Raw genomic sequence first — 20,015 nt, 5'->3', positions numbered from 1 at the left:
TGCAGTTCTCCAAGGCATGCAGATGAGAAGTGATCTACATGCAAAGCAAGAGCATCATTACTCAGGCTTCCAGAAGATGCCATTTACCACTTCTCCACCACAATTCCCTCCCTCACCTGCTTCCAGACAGCTTCCCCCAAGCTCAAACTCAAATCACATCGTCAAGGGAAAAGTAATGTTTTATCTTTCTGCAGCATTGCTGCATCAAAAAGCAATGGAGGGGGAAGACTGAAGATAAGCATCAGGAACAAGGCAGTCAACACAGCAGCTTTCATGAAAAAGGATGGTTGGGTCTGTCCCAGTTTGGAGGAGAGTGAGACTCTGGAAGGTCTGCAGTCAATCTGACTTCTCTCTACAAATACTGACATTTATTTGCTTGTGGGGTGGTTTCTGGAGGTGTCTCTTTGCTCAAGTCAACAAAAGGTGATTTACAACCCGCACTGGGGGACACAAGTGTGTGGCACGACCAGGTAACCAGCAAGGGCTGGGTCACACAAGGTCTCTCCACCCATGGAGCTGGCCAGGATACTACTCCAGCATCAGTGGCAGTGGGTAACTCATGTCACTGTACAGATATTTCCTCCACTCCATGTGATCAGCCTATTTTTACCCTGTTTAGCTGTGTTTTATGGCACATCCCAGCTCCTGAGCTGTAAGATGCTGTGGGAGTGGAGAGGGCTCAGCACCTCTCAGGAGAGCCTTGCATCACACAGGAGGGAGCTGCTGAGCCTGGGATAGGCATTTTATAAATCAAAAATAAACGCGTGTATCTCCATTGCCATCTAGTCCTCTCCCACACACAGCTGTTTCACTTTAAATCTCAATTCAATGTGAAACTCAGATAGAAGAACTTGAAAGAGCAAAGTATGTTATCGTTCACAAGCAGTCCAGAAAGCAGTTAATAAGGGAAATAAGATTAATAATTTATTCCTGAAGGCAGACTGCAGATCTTTATCCGTCTTGCCCTTCAGTGATTTTTATAAAACCCTATTAATGTGCCTGGCTCTAGGAACTCAGTGGGAGCACAGGTTGGATTTCAGAGCAGCTGCCAGCCAGACAAGGTGGCTGCAGCTCCAGCTCTGCCTGTGCCATGGCCATGCAGAGCCAGCAGCACAAACCTGCCTGCATGGCACTCCTGCCCCGAGCTCTGCTCTCCTCTGGGGACAAGGACTCAGGCCAGGACAAACCCAGGATTCAGGGTTTGTGCAGGATTCACCTCACAAAGCTTTGTACATCAAGCCCCCAGATTCTGGTCATCTCACTTCTACAAGAACTGTTGTGGTAATCCCCACTCTCCTGCTCTCTTTTCCATGGAGGCAGGGAAGAGTTACCCTGACAGCCATTTCCACCCAGGATCTGTTGCTGCTCTAGCCACCACTCCACTAGCATCCCTACAAATAAATTTTGGGGACCAAGTTCATCCCTTGATGTCCCTGGCTGCAGCTTTTTCTCATCACTGTCTCAAAGGGATGCTGTGAGCTCTGCCAGGGAGCCCATGGTGTCCCAGGGCACAGAACCCTCCTCATCCTCACCAGCTGAATGGATATCAGAGATATATCAGAGATACAGCCCAGGAGAACACATTCCTGGAATCCAAGGCCTGCACTGCAGTTTTAAATAGGAAGCACTTTGGGGATTGAGGGGAGTGATGCAGCCTCCCCAAACCTGGGTTATAACCTGGGACAGGGCAGTCATTCAGCAAAGCCAGTTGTTCACTAGTTCATTTGCTTAGTTACTGCTAAGTATTTTGGTAATTTTTATTAATTCCTTCTTTCATTTAACATTACAGAATCAAGACTTTCTTTTTTTTTTTTTTTTAAATCACCCACTCCCATAACAATATTAAGAAATATTTCCTCCTCCACACTATTTACTCCTTGGGTTAAAGCACTGGGAATGAAAAATGAAAGCAGTTACAGATATCAAACAAGCAATTATCACAATCATGGCAAAAAAAAAAAAAAAAAAAAAAAATTAGTTCTTAAAGTCTCAGCCTGCTGCACTGCTCTCCAAAGCTCTGACTGGAACAACAGTGGCAGGAGCAAAGTTTCCAGATGGGAACATCTGTGTCTCATTTGCCTCAGGGAAGAAAACACCAGGAAGATTAACAGCTCCTGAGGCCAGTGGAGCCCAGACACAACACATACAGGAGGGATACCACAGAGAAAGGCTTGGAGCAACAGCCTGCTATCAAAGATTGGCATTTTTTATTTAATGATTGTTTTGCAGCCCTTCTACACGTGGGGAAATGAGATGTCAGGGCAAAAGAGAGCTTGGGTTTTATTTACTGTAAATGCTGTGCAGAGTGAAAGCAAAACATGTTTGTATTAAATAAATAAAAGCAGCGTTTTTACCATCTCAGCTATTTTTAGATAGAAAAATTAATTTTAAGAGCTAGCTTTAAGGGGTTACACTCCCAAAAGTCTGAAATTACTCCCTGCCCAGAGCATCAAGGCCATGGATTTGCCCCTCTGGGGTCCAGTGAACACCAAGTTTACACCAGAGAGTAAAAAGTGATCCAACAACTGGGAAACTCATGGTTGAATGACCAAGTGTCCCCTGGCAACGGCAGCAAAAGCCTGTTTTCCTTAGGAGCATTCCTTAAATTCTGCCACTGTTTAGGGACCACATTTCCAAAGGTGGGCAGGCATATAATCCACAGGTTATAGAGAAGAACAGCTGAGCACTGTAATTTTGGAGTGCAAATCTGTTTTTCATTCTGCTTAGGCTAAATACCACGGAGTAAATAAAGCTGGAACTTTTGCACCTGTAAAATTTTGGGAGGTCCAAAAGAGGGAAAACACAGTGAAACAAGCTCTAAGTTTAGAAAGCATTTTTCCACCTTAACAGAGGCTTGGAGACAGCCTTTAGGACATGATTTTATCTAGCCCTCATAAATCCTTTTAAAACTTGGATTGCTGGCCATTTAACAAGCAGCTCCACCCTTCTCCTGCTCTCCAGATGAAACATTCACACTGGGCTCCATTTTGTTCCCTCCTTCTCCAACCCAGCAGCACCAGCAAAGCAGCAGAGCCTGGGGAACCGTGGTTAATTGGCATCCTCTAATTACTAATTAGCTCCAAGGGGCTCTCTGCAGCTCAATAGGAATGCATCCACTGATTTAAACAGGCTTGGGGAAAGCAGAGCTGCTGGAGCAGGCTCCTAGGAGTGACCCAAGGAACCCACAGCTCCCCTTGGAGGATCCAGCACCACTGCAGCCCTTGCTGGGCTTCTCAGAACAGCCCTGGAGGAGCCTCAGGGTGGGCTAGAGGGTTCTCTCATCCAAGGGGACCATTCCCAGGGGGTTCTGGCTGCTCTGCTGCTTCTCACAAGAGCCTCTCACACAGATGCTGCAATTAGAGGTGTCCGAGCAGCATCTGTGGTTTAAAAACCCACTGTAAGAGATTTAAGCCACAAATTCATCCCTCCACCACTCCATTTAGGACCCTGACCCTCCTCTCTGCCTGACTTTCCCCAGGGAGCTGAGGAAAGGGCAATGTGCACAGAGCAGACCCAGCAGGAGCTGACAGCCCTGCAGAACTGCCCTTCTCCCTGCTGAGCTGCTCCAGGAAATCCAGGGGAGCACTGCAGGCCTGGCACTCCCATGGCTTCCCCAGGAGAACCCCTTCCCTTCCCAGGAGAACCCCCTTCCCTTCCCAGGGGAATCCTGCAGCTTCACACAGCGAGTCTGGTTCATCCCAAAAGTGATGGTCACCAGGGCAGCCTCCTTTTTCACTGCCTGGTGTTTTATATCCCAGCTCTCAGTTTCAGTAGGAAAAGCTGTGGGAAAGGAGGGCATTTTCTAGCCAATCCCATAAGAAATTTAGGAGGTGCTGAGAAGGATGCTGTTTCTGGGTCAGCACAGTGAGCCCCCTTGCTGAAGGTTTCCCACCAGGGGTCCTGCTCTGCTCACTGCAGAATGAATCCCTGCCTCTCCAAGGACAATCATTTTGGGAGTTTCCTCTGAGAAAAGCACCCCATCAAGGGGGGGCCACTGCACTACCTGGTGCACTTTTAGCCCCAAGCAGCTGAGGGGTGCTGTGATACCCCTTATCACAGTGCCAGGTGAGTCCAGATCCCAATCCCACAGCTCCTGCCCACCCAATTAGCTGCTGGGAATCAGCTTGGTCACACACAGGACAAGTTCCTACAGGGATGTGCATGGTCTGTATAAAAGCTCCCACAGATTATGAGGGCAGCAAGGTTTACTCCAGTTTTTTGTCATCAGAGAACCAGAAATCCTTCAGCCACAGCAGCTTCTTCAGGAGTGACAGCCTTGTCTGTGCAAATCTGTCCCTTCTCCCAGGCATCCCTGAGATGGGATTGGATCTGCACAGTGATCCTGCCTCACTGGTACAACAAACACAGGCATTGTCCATGGCTTGGGCTGGTCCCCATCCCACACTGACACACCCCAGGGGTCTGCACAGCAGGGCAACACACCCTGCAGCACCTGGGAAACTCAAGCAACACAAGGAAAAAGAGGAATAGCCTGAAAAATCATTACATCTTTTGAAATAAAAGGATGAATTCAAACCCACCTAAAAATCACCCAGTGACTGAAGATTTGGGAGCTTTAAACCTGAGTACTAAAGACATACAGGAAGAGTTCAAAGTCAAGCTTTAAAACCATTTAAGAAGACAAACCTATTGCTGTCCTCCATCTTCCAGACCCTGCTGCTTGATGCTTTGGTCCCCAACACTATAAATCAAGCTTGAAATCAGCACTGACATCAGAAAACTACCAGTACTGAGCAAATCTGGATTTCTTAGAGCACCATGAACATCACTGAGCACACAGGGATCTGGGCTAATAAGAACAGGAACACCAGGTCTGAGGTTTAAGAGTAGGGGTATCCAGTGAGTAGAGAGTACTCCAAATCAGTAAAATACAAACTGGTAGAAAAAAAATCTCTGCATACCAGGCAGACACAAAGCAGCAGTGCCAGCAGCTCAAGCACCACTACCAATAACTGTAAATAACAGCAATTTAAAAAAGCAAGGTCACTTCTGAAAGAAGTGAGATCTCAAGGCAGAAAACCACATTTAATCCATAACAACCAATGTGACCACAGAGAAGCACAAATAATACCAAGGACACCCAAAGCTATTACAAAAGCTTATATTAAACTAGAAAAAAAAAAAAAAAAAAAACAACCCTTAAAACTAACAACAAACCTGTTTGTTAAGCACAGACCAGGTACAAATCCTGACCATCTGGAGAAGGAAGCAGTCAAGCAGCTCATAGTCAGAGGGGCCAGTTTAGATGAAAATGATGGTCATTATAGCAAAAAGAAAACAGAAACCAAATCCAGTGCAAAACAAACCACTAACCAAGTTCTACCACAAACCCAAAATGAAGCAATCAAGGAAGGATACAGAAAAACATCCCCCTTGGGTCTCTGAAGTCATACAATTTCCAAATATAAAGCAGAGTCTAACACAGAGTCTCCCTTCTCCAGATGGAGGCTGAGGAGCAGGAACTCAGCACTGCCAGCCAGCTCCAGGGCTAAAGCTCCACCAGACTTTATCCAAATCTGGGCAAGTTGTCCAAGAAATCAAGGAGGAACTTGGGAAAGATTTAGGAAATCTCTTTCATCCTCATTATTTACAAGCTCCTACAAGTGCCAGAGGGGACTCCATCCCTGTGTCAGTGTCTGCAGGGAAGGGTCAGAGCAGGGACCAGACTCTGCTCTGTGGAGAACAGGCAGAACTGATGCCCAGGAAGTCACACCTGGATGTGGAAAAACTCCTTTGCTGTGTGGGATCACCCAGGGAGGGTGAGTATCTCCCTCACTATTGCAGAACTGTCTGGACTCAGCCTGTGCCACGTGCTCTGGGATGGCCCAGCTGGAGCAGGGATGTGGGACCAGAGGCCCTGCTGGTCCCTCCCCATGGACCCACCTGAGGCTGTGTCCCCAGAGTGTCCCTGCCCCACAGCAGGGCAGCCTGGCAGGCTGCTGGCAGTGCTGCCCACACCAACAGCCCTCTCCCTGCTGATACTGCTGAGGCAGCCAAGCCTCACTAATGACTCCCCAGCTCTGTGGAGAGCTCACTTCATTCACTTGGGCGCTAAGTGCATCCAGTGCTGCCCAGCTAATAGTCCCTGCCATCAATGGCACACACAGCAGCCCTGCCAAGTCGACAATTCTGCCTCTTAAAAACACTCCTCACACCACTACACAAATGGCTCTTCCTCTGTGCCCCAAGCCTGACCAGCTGGTGGGAAATTTCCACTGTGCCCCAGAGCTGGAAGCACAGGAGGAATGCATTTAGGGCTGTGTTTTGGAGGGGTGTAGGTGTAGGTTTGGTGATGATGGAGAGGGGCCCCATGAGCCAGCATCTCCTGCAGAGTCCAGGCACAGAGAGATCAGGATGCACAGGAGAACCATCAACATTCACCATTTAGAATCATGGAATGGTTTGGGTTGGAAGGGACCTTACAGATCACTGCTCCAAACCCCTGAACACGTTCCACCAGAGCAGGTTACCCCAAGCCCTGTCCAACTGGAACATGAACACTGCCAGGGATGGGGAATCCACAACTTCTTGCTCTGTTCAGGGAATGATCCCAGCAGAGATGGATGCACAGCAGTGACTGTTTCTGCTGTGCCTCCTTCCCCTCCCTCTCGTGGGCAGCAGAGGTGGAGGGTTTCCATGGATAACCTCTGGAGATTCAGTGATGCACAGGGACTGGAGAGTGAGGGCTGGCTCAGCTGCTGCTGCACTTGCTTTCAACCCATCACACAGCAGCACAGCACAGACACAACTTCCCAATTCATCATTCTTAGGGTTGTCCTCAAGTAGTTACCAGTAACCTGCATTAACCTGCTCCCCATCAACTGGAGAGCAGGGGAAAGACAAAAACCCAAAAAGCTCAATTGCCAAAATTGTGAGACCAGGGCACAAAACAACCCAGCAAACACCCATAAACTGCCATTTTCCTCCCCTGGTCAAAAAAAGCCTGTGACACAGTGCCTATAAATTTCCTCTAATGCTGCAGCAGTGAGGCAGAGCCCCATCTGTGCCTGGGCACAGGTGAGACTTTTCACTATCGTGTAAGTGCAGGCTGCCTTTCAATTACACTCACCAGCCCATTAGGCAAATTAGATTTGCATATGAGAGGATAACTAGAAAGTCAAGAAATAGGCCCTGAAGGAAAATACACTCTATAAGCTACATGTCCCTGGGAAGATGTGGACAGGGAGTTTGCTGTTCAAGGCTACTTTAGGGTTTCATGGTGTTCAGGTTTCTCTCAGAGCTGGTGTGGGTTTGAGGACAGCCTCTCCACCAGGCAGAACTGAAGCCAGACAAAGACATCTGCACTCCCTGCATCCCCACCTCCCTAAAAAGATGCCCATATTTCTGCAGGGCTTTGCAGGTTCTGCCCTGCAGTATGCTGGAAAGGAGATTAAAATATTACTGGTGTGAGAGAATTTCAGTTGATTCCACCTGGGTTTCAATAATATATCACTGAACTACAGAACTATTTCCAGCACCCTCAGAAGGTCCAGAGGGACATGATACCCAGTGGTATGGCATTACACAGGTGTCCCATGTCACTGAGGACACTCATGTGGACTAAACAGTTCTGCTCAGGTGATTCTGAAGAATTCATCTGCCTGCACACTTTTTTTTTTTTTCCTGGTGAGTGTATGCAAAACAGAGACAACCTAGCTCATCTCCCAGAATCCAGATGGCACTTGCAAACCTTGTCTGTGTATCAAATGTTGTTTTTTAGATCAAGTGTCCCTGGTTGACAACACAGAACTTCACGATGCTATCTTTAGAGAGGCTTCTCTGCAAAGAAACACCCTTGGAGCATACGTTGCAGGGATATGCTAATGTGGCAGGGTGTTTTCAGTGGCCACAAATGGATCTGTTCCTGGGAGCTCACACACCCCACAACAAGCTGAGACTGGCTGGAGATGAAGGGTCAGCCAGCCCCTATGGAAAAGAATGCACCAACAAGTTAAAAATTGCAGAGAAAGGTTAAGTTGCACCACTGGAGAGCTGCAGGGTGAACTCATAGCAAGTGCACTCACACGTAACAATGATTGCCAAAAAAACCCTTCTAAATGAGTGAGGGCAGCTCAAAACAGACAGCAAAATCCAAAACTTTCCATTCCTTGACTTCTCCTACTTTACAGATTCTTATCCTATTTCCTGTTCAGCTAAGTGCAAGGATCTTGTAAAAACCCAATGATTTTTCTTCCTCAAGGTCTTCACTTCCTCCTCCACATTTCATGCAAAGATAAAAGCAGCACATGTAAAGTAAGTTCTTTAAGACCAGCCCATTAATAAAGAACCAAACTCCACAAAACCTGCAGTTTCACATATTCCGGAGATGGTCATGCTACCTTCAATGAAAAAAAAAATAAAAAAATTGGTAGCAGTTGTTAAAAGAAAACAGCAGCATCCCCCAAAATACCACCCTGAGTTGTTTTCTATTCTCCTCAGCTCCAAGAACAAGAATCATCACCTGCATGTGAAAAAGCATGAAAAAACCCTTGACTTACACACACTCCCCACTAAGCAGCAAAATGGCCTAACAAAAGCCAAGAAAAAGCAAAGCAAGCTGCAGAAGCAGGTTATGGTACAGCTCAGCCCTGGGATCAGAAGGTGACACCAACAGCACTGAGGTGGCAGAAATAACCCCTTGTGCCTGCTGCTGAAAAGAACATTTCAGAACAGTGACATCAGGTAAAGCAGCAGCTTTTGAAAAAAGAAAGTGATCCAGGAGGTAGCTCCTTCCATATTGCAGGCACTCACAGTAAACACCATATGGCCTGTTAATTTAATTAGGGAGAAGAAACCCCCTAAGTTTGAGATTTGACTTTGAAGGGTTTAAAACAAGCCTGAGGAAAATCACTTGAGATATTCCATGAGGCTGCTTTGCCTCCATCCACCTTCTGACCCTCTGTACCTGGTGGCTCTCCCCAGGCTGCACAGCACCCCTAGGAGCTGGAATTGTTTTAGAATTCTAAAATTCACTGCCTTCCCCACCACTGCACCTGCATGGATGCTTCCCAGGAAGATCTGGGTGGTCCATGCCAGGCAGCCAAGCCAGGAGAGGTCTGGATCAGGAAAGAGGGACATGCAGTAAATAAAGATAGCAACCAGAATTTTTATTTTAAATCCTCCCAATCTACATAAGCAGGTGCCACCTGTCAAAGGGAGGATGGAACTCATGGTGAAGGTCAATGTCACAAATGGTGGAGCACCAACACTGAGACACAAAGCCTCAGGGCAAGTCCACTCCCCATCCATAAGTAAGTTTGCATTTGTAATCCTGAGATCAACCAAGCAAGCCCCAGCTGTCCCTAAAGACTTTTGTATCTGAGCAAAGTCTCAGTGCAGTGTCTAATTCCAAACTAGCCAGGAGACTCTGCTGAATAAAATCTCATTCTCCCTATGAATACATCTTGCATGTCTCTTGGTGAGCAGAGAGGGGCATTTCTAGGATCATTTCCAGCTAGAGGTTTGCTTTCCTGCACCTGTACCATGATGGGACACTGCAGCTCCATGCCACACTGCCCTGCCAGGTCTCAGCACAAACTGCTCAGGGCATCACCAGCAGGAACAAGGGAGATCCTGTGGAAGTGGCTGCTGGGCACCACCAAGAGTGCCAAGACACAAAAGGTGATGCCCAGGTAGGGCAGAAAGGGATGTTCCCTCCCTCATCTCTCCTTTCACCACTGCAGACCCTCTTGTCGTGAGGAAAACCCAGGGTGCTCCATGCCAGCACTACCCCACAGGATATTTTGGGAGGTTTGGACTTTCATAGACCCTGCTGTCCTGTAGATAAATAGTACCAGGAGAAAATCAACATTGTTCCTAGAAATTTGTAACTCTCAGTTGGCATGGAGTTTCTCCTTGGCTCCTCTCAACAGCTGACTACACTTACAAATTAACATCCCACTTGTTTAATTATGTTTTCCTTTTCTATACAGACCCAGGCTGGGATCTGTGTGTCCCTTTAATAGGTGTGTCACAGCAGTATGCCAGACTTTCCCATTTTCTAGTTTAAAAAAAAAAAAAAAAAAAAAAAAAAGAAACAAGCCCAAACCCAAATAACAAAACATCTAAAGCCCAGCAGACTTCTTCCTGCTAGCAAGGAAACCTCCTCTCAGGACACTGCAAAGATTTAATTTACTACCAATTGCCCTCTGGTTATTTTACATTTATGGGGTGGGGGCTGAAGAAAGGAAGAAAGCAGAGAGGGTGTAATTAGCTTTGCTTGTAAAATGTTCATCCCAGTTGTAACAGCAACTGGAGCCTATCGGGGCCTTAATAGATTTCAGGGTTTTGTTGAAGCTGAAGGGTCTGTGTGGGGTGGGAATAAAAAAAGGGGAAAAAATATTTAAAAAAAAAAAAATCAATAAGCGGATCCTACATCTTGCCACAGCCCCATATGGAAGTAATCAAGCACAAGGGTGGCAGCTGGGGCCAATAACAGTCACCTGCAGTTGAGGGACGTGGGGGTTTGGGATGGGTTTTTAATGCTAATTTCCTGGAGGAACAATGCGGGCGCGGGCAGCCGCGGGCGCTGAATGGGAGCAGCGGAACAATGGCTGCACCTGGCGCTGCGGGCAGCGCACCGAGCGCGGCAGCGCCCGCACATCTGCTCGCACAATGCCTCCCCCGCCCGAGCACCGCCGGCAACAGGTCCGCCTGCAGCCTGCCTCCTCCTCCTCCTGCCCTCCGCCAGGCTGGACACGCTGCTGCCGCTTCCCTGTGCTGGGAAAGGGATGGTCACACCGCATCCCACCGCCAAAGCCAGCAGGAAAACCCACAGCATCCCACTGCATCCCACTGCCACAGCCAAGGCCAGAAGGAAAACTGACTCTTGGCTTTGAAGACCTGCAAGTGCTGTTTGTTCTAAATGGACTTCTGGCCACCTGTGAGTGTCCTCCTTCAATAGCACAAGTCCTGCTGTAGTCACCAGAGATGGGAATCCCGCGGCCGGGAGCGCGCCGAGGAAATTCAATAAGCATTATTCTAAAACCTTAAGCTTAGCTTATAAAAATGCCACTGCCCAGCCCAATAAAAGGCATGATAGTTACACTTTAAAATGCTTTGAAACCTCTGAAATCGCTATTGTCCTGTCGGACATAAGCTGCTGACACACAAAGCCGTGCTAAGGTCAAGGTCCTGCCTCAGAAAATTGCTTGCAGACCCAGGAACTGAAGCCAAGCCTCTCTGTGCTGCACTTCAACTGTGGGATCACCGCTCACCATTTCTTCCTGGCTGCTGCTCCCACTCGAAACAAAGGTTTTTTCCTGAACGCTGCATGAATTAAGGCAGTCTCCATCATAAAAATAAAAGTTGAACAGACTCCCAGAGACCTGCAGTGACGCTGCCCCCAGGGACTGCTCTGGAGTGTCTGTCGGAACACATTTCATACCTAGCTCCTAACGAGCAATCAGATATGGAAATAGTCACTAGATAAAGGCAAGCTTACAATCACAGTCCAGCCCAGAACAAGTATGGAGAAGCCAGCTCTTATAATGGCCAACAGGCAACAGATTATGAGCATCTCCTGTTCAGATTTAAAAACTAGCCAGCACTGACTTAAATCTGCTGTGTGTGCCCAAGTCCTCAAATGACTGTGTTCAGCTCCCCAGCTATACTGTAAACATCACACATACATGTCAAACAAATCTTAGTTTTTGTCTAAACCTTAAAAAAACCGATCTGGAAAAAACAAGAGGCCACCTGGCTCCCCCATCCCATCCCGTAACCATGGGAGAGCACTGCCTCCTGCTAAATGCTGCTGGTGGTTACTGTGTTTATGGGTCAATTTGGGGACTGGAGGGCTGATTGACTTGAAAACTCAGCTCCTGCAGTCAAACCACACAAACCTGTCAAACCAGTAATAACCTCTACAAGCCCAAATCCACCGTGGGCGACGCAACACAAAGCTCTGTAAAGCAGCAGGAAAATCATTTGGGACTCAGACTGGATGGGACAGGAGAGGCAGCATTAAGTGAAACCCCACTCTCTTGGGGACACCAGTCCTGTAAGTCTGAGAAGAATAAACCAGAAAAAAGCCCAAACCAAACCGCCTGACCCAGGGCTCACGTGAGCAAAGCTCCCTTGGCTTTGGCGGGTTTGAACAAGCCTCTGCAACACCGGCAGATGCAAGCTGCAAAAATAGCAGCATCTTGGAAGTAAGCAGGGGCTGTGGCTCCAGTCCCTGGGCAGAGCAGAGCCTGGCTTGGCAGCTCTGGTTTGGCCTTTTCACTATTAAATGGAGTTTCTGCTCTTTTCCTCGGGGCATTCCCTGTGTAATAGAGTTCTCAGATTAACGGTTTACTCTCCTTGCCTTTAGCAATTTTGCTTCTTCCTCATACCCTTCTAATCCTTCCCTTGGCTTAGCTGCACTTTCCTGTTGGCAGTGTTTGCTCAAACTGCCTTTGCTTTGCTCCTTTTTCCTGGTTTCCCACACTAGAGTCTCTGAGTTTTGCATTATTTGTTGTTTTTTTAACTGCTGGATGTGCTGCCTGGCTGTGAAGGGCACACACTGCCTGTCAGTTGGGTGAAGCCTATGTAGTTCCAAACATCAGACTAAACATTTTTTCCATATTAATAGTGGAAATCATATCATCCAGCAGACAATAGAGAGGGGGGAAAAAGTGTCTTCACCTGGATGTCCTGCACCATTTCTATAAAATTATTAGGACAGGCGACAGAGTTTCAAGCCATCCTCTTCCCCAAAATACAACCACGTCTCATCTAAACACTCAGTTCATCAAGCATCCTAAATCTTTTTTAAAAACAAAGTTTCCTGCAGGGCTTGAGCAAGACTCTACCAAATTAGTTGTTTAATGGCCAAATCGTGCTGCCCTGATGCCGGCAGAACTTCCGTTTGCTTAATCAGGGCTCGACCCGCCAGGAGACCGCAGGAGCAGCTGCTCCAACACCCTGCACTGCCTCCACAAATCCGGGAAGAGCAGCAGCAGAGGAGCACAGCTCTCTGCTTTTAGGTGTCATCACACCCTGTATGGCTTTGCTGGACGTTTTTGGGGTTTCAAACTCCTTTGTGCTGGTGCACTTTGAGACACTGAAGGGCACACGCTCCTGCTCGCTCTCCAGGGACACACAGGAGGTGTTTGGTGTCTCTCTAGAAGCAGACTTACAATATACAGTATTTTTAAAAGCCTCTACCCAAATGCTTGCATGCTGCAAAAGAGGGAAAAGCTTAAGGTTGCCCATGGAGTGGCCAAAGTGGCAAGCACAGAGCTGCAGCCCAAGCACGCTGCCAGGGAGCCCAGCCGGGCTCTCCCTGAGGAAACCCCATCATTTGGCATGTCTGAAGCTAACCTGGACAAAGCAACACCAAAGGGAATCATCCTGCACCAGGCAGCCCAGCAAACACTCCTCTCTTTCTATTTACAGCCTGGCAGCAAGCGATGCTCAGCCACATTTCAGCTCCCCAAAGTTTTGAGTGCTGATTTTGGTGCAACTCCTGTGGCTGGGAAGGGTTTCTCCAGCACAAAATCAACTGAGTATCACTGCACAGGAGCTGAGTGGTGCAGGGGGCAGAAAAACCTGGTAATATTTGGGGGAGCAGCTTAAACATGCAACAGAAGGATCTTTACAAGCTACACCAGAGGGTCAGAAGAATAGTTTCAAATGCTGAACCCCTCCCAAAAGACAGGGAGGGGGGAAAAGGGCAGGTTTAAACTAAATATGTAAGATCCAGGGATTACAATAAAAAAGAGAAAATACAGCATGACAACAGCCCATCAGTGAAAATATACAGGGGAGGTGTGTTCTGGTATCACAAGATTGATCTGGGAGATTTAGATGCTGGGAGCATCAGTTGCTGCTCAAGGAGTGCAAAGACAAAAAGGGAGCAGCCTCTGCCACAATGCAGAGAAGCCCTGAAAACACAGGGAAAATTAAGGAAATTTGGGAGCCAATGGAAGAAATCCACCTCTGCAGTTACCCCCCCACCCTCCCAGTTTCAATACCAGCATGCAGAAAACCAGAGTAAGCCTAGGCACAGCAGAAAAACACGTTCTGCTAAAATACACAAAACCCCTTCCTGCTTTGCCATTTCCCCAGAAAACACCAAATCCCAGCACTCTGCTCACGGAGGGGGGGTGGGGGGGAAGGAAAAAAAAAAAAATAACCATTCCATAGCAACCCAGAACGAGCTGTACCGCAGTTTTCCTCAGAGAGAGTTTAGTGTTTTTTCAGCTGCAGAATCCTCGCATGCAGCCGGCTGGGCTATTGAAGTTTTCCCCAGCACTGCAGAGGACTGAGGCACGGCTGGCAAAGCGCTGCGGCCGCCGCTCCCACCCTGTCCTGACCCTGCTCCCGAGCTGGGGGCTCTCTCCAGCCCTCCCGCACAACCCAAGGGCTCCCCAAACCTGGCCGGGGCACCGGGGCTGAGCATCCCCCCGAGCATCCCCCGCGGCCCCGGGAACGCCGAGCGCTGCTTCTAAACAATCCCGTTCCGCGCTTACCCTACCCAGCAAGGTTGCGAGGATCCAGCTGCCGTGCGATACACCTCGTTTCTTTCAAACAGAAAGAAAAGCGTTCTTCCTCCTCCTCCTCCGCCCGTGATCTTCGAGCGCAGCCGGAGCCCAGCCTGCCTTCTCCTTTCATTAGCTGGACATGTGTCAGGTCCCGCACATCTGCGATTTCTCACTGCCTGGAGCCGCCTGTCCGATTCCAGGGAAACACAGATGGATCCCAGATGGGAAGGTCCTGCCAAACAGACCAGCTCTCCACCTTGCCAGAATACCCAGCTTAGAGGCACACACCCCGGGCTGGCTGCCTGCTCCCTGCCTGCGCCGCGCTGCTGCCAGGCTGCTCGCCAGCTGATGTCACCAGGCACACACCTACCAGCGCCTCGCCGCCCGCCTGACATTAACTTGTTAAATACACGGAATTTGTTTATGGCCGGCAGCAGCAGCGAGGCAGCGGCAGGAGCAGAAGCAGCTCCCCAGAGCAGCCCTGCCTTGTGCGGCACCTCTGTCTCAGCCCTGCCTTTGGAAATCGGGATGAGCTCTTGGCTAAACCGGAGGATTAATTTTCCGAAGGTTTCCCCATGCACGTAAATCTTCGCTGCGAACTCCCCCTTCCCCAAGCCCAGTGCCAGAGTTTGCGGCGCTGGAAAAGCTGGCATGTGTTAGCAATTAGAAGCAACAACAAGATAACAAGATACTGATGTTGCAAGGGTACCAAACACGGACTGGAAAATTCAAAGGAAGAGCAATTAAATGTGTAACATACTACCCGGTTCGAAGAGGAAGTGTTATAGGAAAATGTAAATCCGAGATGTTTTATGCCGGGAGTAAACTCCACCGGAGATGTCAGAGCGCTGGACCACATTTGACCATTCCCCCTGCACGAATGCACAGACGCGGCGGCTCTGCCACCTCCAAGGCTCCTGGTAATCCTGACAGGCTGCTCCCCGAGGTGCGGCGTGAACAGCAGATATTAACTGCAGGCCCCTGGCTAATCCCATCAGCCCGGCACCACTCACCGCCAGCCGGGCGCTGGGCAGACGCGGATTTACACAGCAGCATTCCCGGCCACGCCGTGCCTGGCTCCGGGCACTGCCCCGGGCAGGGACAGCCACCCCTCCAGGCTGCCCAAACATCCTGCTGCACACCCTCCACTGCCAGCTCCCTCAAACCACCCCGGCAGGACAAGCAATGTCTGCAATTTGCCTGCACACCACGCACAGGCACATTTTAACATCTCAGGAGGGATCCAGTCTGTACAGCTGACAGGTTCAGGTCTTGAGCCTTTCCAAATCTCTAGTCAACACCAGCTTTCTCTCCAGCTACTGTTTTCAGAACCAGGGATCTCAATACTTTCCCAGTTCAGCAAACTAAGAGCCTGCCACTGCCCAAGCTGGGGGATGCTGCTTTTTGAAAAGTCTAGAAATCATACATGCCAAATTCTCCACAGTTGTAGGCATGACGGGATAGTAATTTGTTCACAGGCAGCAAAATGCTCCTTTTTATGAAATTCCCAGTGCTCTGGCAGGCTATTGCTAAGTGCTAGGTCCATAAACCTTCTGGAGGTACTGCCCCCGGCATCTCACCTAACCCTTCACCCTGGCTTCTCTGCTGCTTATTCCTAATTAGTTTAAGGTACCTCTGCTTCCCTTTGGGAGGGGAAAAGGCTGTAAAGGGAGAAAACTGCTTTAAAGGAAGCAATAAAAAGCATTCTGCAAGCAGGCATGGCATGAGCTCATGAACACAGGGGCCACAATCTCCTCCTCTAGGACGCTGCATGATAATGGTGGGGGACAGTTTGGGCAGGAGATTTTGGGCTGCTGCTTCCCTGGCTGGGCAAACACATCACTCTGAGAGGAGCAGCCTGGCTGCAGAAGGAGCACAGGTTTACAGCAGCTCTCCCTCCTCCAAACTTCACCCAAGAGCAGCAATTCCACATGCTTCAGTTAGGAAAAAAAAGAAGTGACTCGCATTCAAGTATCAGCAGACAAACACCAGGAGCATCCCATGAGATGATGCTCAGACAGACAACAGGTTGGGAACAGGCACCCAGCACCCCAGTGCCCACTGGAGGGGCTGCTGGCAAGGCACATCAAGAAAACATTTAAGTTGAGAAAGTTCAGCTCGCTGGGGCTTCTGACACTTCTGATGGAGGTTGCGCAAAATACTGAAGCTCTCAATATTTCATAAGCTGAGATGGAAAAACCATCTCTAAATTACACAGACAATGAAGGGAGGCACAACCCAAGCAGCTCCACCAACACCAGAACTAATAAAGTTATTTTCCTATGGACTTGCATCTCATGGTTGTCTCCCTGGCACCTCAGGCTGTGAGGTCCCCAACAGGAGCCGTCCCCGGCCGGCTCGTGGAGACAGCGCTGGCTCTCATGTGGATTCTCTGATGTCTTCTAAGAAGGAAGCTCATGTTGCAGCTCTGTCCCCAGTGGAGATGGTACCAGGCAGATGGATGCAGCCCTGTGCTCCCAGCATTAATCTAGCATCAGACAGTGCTGCTCCTTGTGCAGCCCTGTCCCAACATCCCCAAACCAGCCTGAAACTGGGCAGTGCACTCAAAAGCTGACTTTGGTCTGAGTGTGACAGAGGAGGGGATGCTGTACGATGAACAGCAGATGCTCAAGAGATGCAGCCTGGGATCTGTCAGGCCTTTGGGTCAAAGCCATGAGAAGTACCCTCAGAAGGCCTAGGGGGCAGCCTGGGGTTGGGGGGCTTTATGTGAAATAGGTAACCAGCACGAGGTGCTCCCTCGCCTGCTTTTTAAATCACATTTCAGCTTAAGGACCTAAAAATGCTTCACACAAACAAAAGCTGTCCACAACTGTGACAACTGGGTTCTAACTATCCTCTGTCAACCCACGGCCAAAAAAAATCTCTTTCATGTTTTTACAACCTAAAGCACTTTGAAATGTCAAGAAGTCGGGTCACTGCAAGTATTTTAAGTATAGTTATAATGACTTTATAAATCTTTATGAAAAGACACACAACTCTTCATCAGGGTGTCCACAGCCCAGTGTCTACCAAACCCCTACCATCCTCAGGGGAGACTGAGGATCCCTACTTGTCATATTCTGGCAGGGATATGCCAGACCTCATGGCTCATCATTAAAACAAGAAAGATGGATGTGTGCTTTTGGATTCTCCAGGTATAAAAACTATGGACATCAGGGTGCCCTGAGTGGAAGTCACTGCCAAATCACCTTTGAAATGCTCATGGATTGTGTCTGCTCACCCAAAGCATGACCTATCCCTAAGCTCATCCCTGATCACTGGCAGAGGCAGGTCTGTGAAGTACAGAACCACAAAATCCCAGAGTGGTTTGGGTTGGAAGAGACTTTAAAGCTCATCTCATTCTACTCCCCTGCCATGGCAGGGACACCTTCCACTGTCCCAGGCTGCTCCAAGCCCCATCCAACCTGGCCTTGGACACTTCCAGGGATCCAGGGGCAGCCACAGCTGCTCTGGGCACCCTGTGCCAGGGCTCCAGGTTGCTCCAACCCCCATCCACAGTCATCTACTGACCCCCCCTCACTGCTCCCAAGGGGCTTGTCTGCTCCTAGCTATGCATTAAAGCAGAATTTGTAGCCCAGACATCACCAGCACAGCAGAAGGAAGCAGAAGTGCAGGCAGCACAGGGAGAGCTGCTTTCCCCAGCTCACCATGCTAATCTGCTTCTGCTTTCTTCTCCTGGGAATGTTCCATGGAAAGAACGATGCAAGCAAAGTTTGAACACTGGGAGCTATTGATACCTGCTGCTCAGTGTGGTTTCTGAGGAAAGCAAGGAAATCTGAAGAATTTTTCCAGTTTGCAGTGGAATTTTTATGCCTATCTCAGCCCATTGCCACAGTGAGCACAAGAGACCCCAACTGCTTCTGATTTTTCTGCTATTCCACAGATATTTCATGATGTGCCTCGGCTTTATTTTTTGCCTGCTGTGTTCTTACCTCAGAAAGAAGCTTCACTTGAATTCAAGGCAACCCTGGAAAGCCTTTGCCTTTTTAAGCTGACCACTTTCCATCACACAGAAAAATAAATCCAAATGCACTAAGGCAGCCAAAGCCATTTATCAGGCTAAGTAGAAACCGTAAATTCATGCTAACTGGAATCTGATGGAAACCAATTGGGATCCTCCTCCTCCTCCAGGCTCAGGTCTGGCAGGAAAGTCAAACATTTTATTGCCTTCTTTATGCCTTACATGACAGTGGAGCCAAGAAGGACTGCTCCCTTTGAAGAGATGCTGGTGGGGTTGCAAGGGACACTCAGTGACTTGAGTTCAAGCTCAAACCCCCAAAACAAAAGATTAGACTTCTCCATTCCTGGCAAATTTATCACATTTAACAAACATCCTCTTTTCAATACATCCACTATTTGAATTAGCACATGGCAGATTACACTAACAAGCTTAATTTGTCACAGAATCATGGAGAAAGGTTTGGGTTGGAAGGGACATTGAAGCTCATCTTGTTCCACTCCCTGCCAGGGACACCTTCCACTAGCCCAGGGTGCTCCAAACCCCAGTGTCCAACCTGGCCTTGGACACTTCCAGGGATCCAGGGGCAGCCACAGCTTCTCTGGGCACCAAAATTAAACATACCTGAGGAAATTACTGAAACTACTCCTGGCCACCCATTAAGGGAGGGGACACCATCTAAGCACATGATGCTTTATTCCTGTGGCCACAAATGTAAAGAAAAAACATGCAAAACAACTGATGTCCTATGCAAAAATATCCCCTGCAAAACAACAAATCAATTCCTAAATCTAACACCCTTGCTCTGATTAGAAATCCAAGCTTCTGTAGCTGTCACGGGTATTAAAACCAAACACAGAAATATGGAAAAAATGAGTAATCCTATTTGGAGAGAGTAAAATCCAGCCTGCAGAGGATTAATTCTAGTCCAACAGCCCTGCAGCTTGATAGTATTTTCCAGATCAATAGCAGTGCCTTTTGATTACAGAGTTTTGTTCAAATACATACATCCACTCCCCTCCAATTGTCATTTTGGTGATTCTCAACTTCAGTTGCCCAACACCCAGAGCAGGAGCATTCCTGGCACTGGCATCTGTGTGGATGGAGCTCTGCTGCAGCTCTCAGCCACCTCTCCACTACTTCAGAAAACCCAATTTCCTGCCTACATCTGACAGTTTTGCTCCACTCCTTGCAGGACCATCCTCTTTAGCACCTGTTTATGGTGCACACAAGCTTTGGAACCAACATCCTCCCTTTTTCAGGTGAGATGGCTGCTTTGAGAGCTGTGGCCTGGATCAGGCACCTTACTCTGGGCTCCCAGTGCTTCTCACCACCAGATGTGAAAGACCATTTACAGTCAAGCAAGCACAGGTTAAAGCCTAACAAAGCAGCAGAATTTGGTTTTTTTGCCTCATACCAGGGGCCACTGTGAGCAACAAAATGCACATTATGCATCCCAAGCCCCTTTCCTACAGCAGGCTCACTACATCCCAGTTTGCTTCCAGCACCTCCTCCACTGGTGCCTTCTCTGCCACAAGCTCTGGCTC

The 20,015-nt window shown here is 48.6% G+C and overlaps 1 protein-coding gene across 6 annotated transcripts in view; it reads right to left on the bottom strand.

The window, feature by feature from the left end:
- The window catches only part of CBFA2T2 (CBFA2/RUNX1 partner transcriptional co-repressor 2), a 55,928-nt gene that overhangs the window by 21,006 nt on the left and 14,907 nt on the right, over nucleotides 1-20,015 (bottom strand). The window contains exon 1 of one of the 6 annotated variants that reach the window (XM_056507439.1): nucleotides 14,483-14,699. The exons of 4 other annotated variants lie outside the window; for them this stretch is intronic. The gene's annotated coding sequence lies outside the window, so the exon portion shown is untranslated. Of the gene's footprint in view, nucleotides 1-5,178; nucleotides 5,204-14,482; nucleotides 14,700-20,015 lie in introns of those variants that run through there. One more of the 6 variants, XM_056507440.1, reaches the window with a different exon arrangement.

The sequence above is a fragment of the Oenanthe melanoleuca genome, chromosome 20 (genome assembly GCF_029582105.1).
Source record: "Oenanthe melanoleuca isolate GR-GAL-2019-014 chromosome 20, OMel1.0, whole genome shotgun sequence".
Taxonomy (NCBI): domain Eukaryota; kingdom Metazoa; phylum Chordata; class Aves; order Passeriformes; family Muscicapidae; genus Oenanthe; species Oenanthe melanoleuca.
This window is presented reverse-complemented; position numbering and strand designations above follow the sequence as displayed.